At 43.4% G+C, this 2,479-nt stretch overlaps 1 protein-coding gene across 2 annotated transcripts in view; it reads left to right on the forward strand.

The window, feature by feature from the left end:
* LOC104986445 (thiamine transporter 2-like) overlaps positions 1-2,479 on the forward strand; it is a 33,710-nt gene that overhangs the window by 17,520 nt on the left and 13,711 nt on the right. The window lies entirely within an intron of this gene.

Here is a 2,479-nt window from a genome sequence, read left to right on the forward strand (position 1 = left end):
AGAGGATGAGATGGCTGGATGGCATCACTGACTCGATGGACGTGAGTCTGAGTGAACTCCAGGAGTTGGTGATGGACAGGGAGGCCTGGTGTGCTGCGATTCATGGGGTCGGAAAGAGTCCGACACGACTGAAGCGAATGAACACGCACACAATAAATGGTAAACAATGGGCCAATGGACATGTGAAAGTAACTAAAACATCAGCTAGTGAGTCTCTGGTGTACAGGCATACCCCAGAGATACTGCAAGTCTTTCAGACCACCACAGCAAAGCAAATATTACAATAAAGTGAGTCACACACTTTTTGGTTTCCCATTGCATATAAAATTGTGTTTACATTGCACTGTAGTCTATTATCTCTGCAAGACCATTATGTCTAACAAAGATCTGATCTGATCAAGGGATTAGTGGGTGGGGCAGGGTTTGAGAGTCTTATCTGAAACATCAGACTGTCTTCCACCTGTCTCTTACATTCCAGGGCTTAGAGGACCAGCAAAGAACCTCAGGGTAATAGGTCTATGTGTAGGTTTGGGAACTCTCCCTAGTTGATTTCTGCCCACTTCCTTCCCAACCCTGCGGCATGGAGCAGCTCGGCCCAGTGCATGGATAAGGAACCAGGGGTCCTTGGGGCTCTGGCATCAGCATCACTCAGCACCTATAAATGTAGGTTCATGGGCCTCACTAGACTTACTGAATGAATCACACACACTTAAGGGCTGGAGTCCAGGAAGTCATATTTTCACCAAACCCCCAGTTATTCTGATGCTAATCTGATGCTATTCACAGGCATAGTAACTGGCCAGAATAGGGAAGGGCTATGCAATGAGGCAAGTGCTTGACAAGATAACCTGGAAAAGGGGGCAAGGGGTGGGAGGAAGGAGGGATGTGAGGAGTAAGGACTGTGGGGGTAGAACAGCCAGACATTAGCAGCCAAGAGTCCTAGAGTGCCCCAGTGGCAGGCAGACAGACAGAGGGTGAGTGCAGAGGAAACACTTCAGGCTCACAGCAGGTTAGTATCTTTCCTGTGAATTATGTTGGAGAACTTAACCATGTCCAAGACCACCAAAACACATGTCCCCTTTACAGGGGAAAATTTGATGCAAAATTATGAAGGCATGAGCTCATTGTAATCCACATGAAAAAACAAGATGTTCTCACATGTGGCTGCCATAAAATAAAGGCTTTGTTCTTGTTTTTCTGAGCATTGGCGGATGAGATCCTTCACCGGAGTTTTTGTCTGAAATTTGAATTTCAAGCAATGTTATTGGTGAGCTGGCAAAAGAAGTATGAACTTGTATGAATGATCAGTAAGCTACCTGCCCCCTTGAGTGGTGTGAAACTGCAGACTTAGAGATGAGATGTGGCCCATCATAAAAAAAAGTGGAAGAACAGTCTGAGACATGCTGCATTCTTTTCACAACACAGAGTTACACCAAGATGGAAAAGAAGGGAAATAAGAAAATGATGGCAAGTCAGAGCTTTACCAGCTCAATTTTTTAACCGAAGAATTACTAATTCCCAGATCATAGACACATAAAAATAATGTGGATGTCTGTTTTGTGTCAAGCACAATACTAAGCAAGGAAAGAGTCTGATGGAGAGAAATTGTGTAAATAAATACCTTCAGCATATTAAGTAAGATTTCAGAGTCAGAAGTTTCTGTGCAAAGTGTACTAGGCAGATTATAGAAACTTTGACCAAGTCAATCTCTGTTCTAGGTTTGACCTCCTAGAAGGTCTTGCACAGACTGACTTCCTTTTATTGCACTTAATTACGCTTTGAAGATTCTGCATTTTTACAAATGGAAGATTTGTGGCAACCCTGCCTCGAGCAAGTCTATCCACACCATTTTCCCCAACATCATTTGCTGGCTTCCTGTCTCTGTGTCCAAACTACCCCACAGTTGCACTCATCTCACACGCTAGTAAAGAAATGCTCAAAATTCTCCAAGCCAGGCTTCAGCAATATGTGAACCGTGAAATTCCACATGTTCAAGCTGGTTTTAGAAAAGGCAGAGGAACCAGAGATCAAATTGCCAACATTCTCTGGATCATCAGAAAAGCAAAAGAGTTCCAGAAAAACATCTATTTCTGCTTTATTGACTATGCCAAAGCCTTTGACTGTGTGGATCACAATAAACTGTGGAAAATTCTGAAGGAGATGGACATACCAGACCATCTGATCTGCCTCTTGAGAAACCTGTATGCAGGTCAGGAAGCAACAGTTAGAACTGGACATGGAACAACAGACTGGTTCCAAATAGGAAAAGGAGTATGTCAAGGCTATATATTATCACCCTGCTTATTTAACTTATATGCAGAGTACATCATGAGAAACACTGGGCTGGAGGAAGCACAAGCTGGAATCAAGATTGCCGGGAGAAATATCAATAACCTCAGATATGCCAATGACACCACCCTTATGGCAGAAAGTGAAGAAGAACTAAAGAGCCTCTTGATGAAAGTCAAAGAGGAGAGTG

The sequence above is a fragment of the Bison bison genome, unplaced genomic scaffold (assembly GCF_000754665.1).
Source record: "Bison bison bison isolate TAMUID 2011002044 unplaced genomic scaffold, Bison_UMD1.0 scf7180017864068, whole genome shotgun sequence".
Classification (NCBI taxonomy): domain Eukaryota; kingdom Metazoa; phylum Chordata; class Mammalia; order Artiodactyla; family Bovidae; genus Bison; species Bison bison.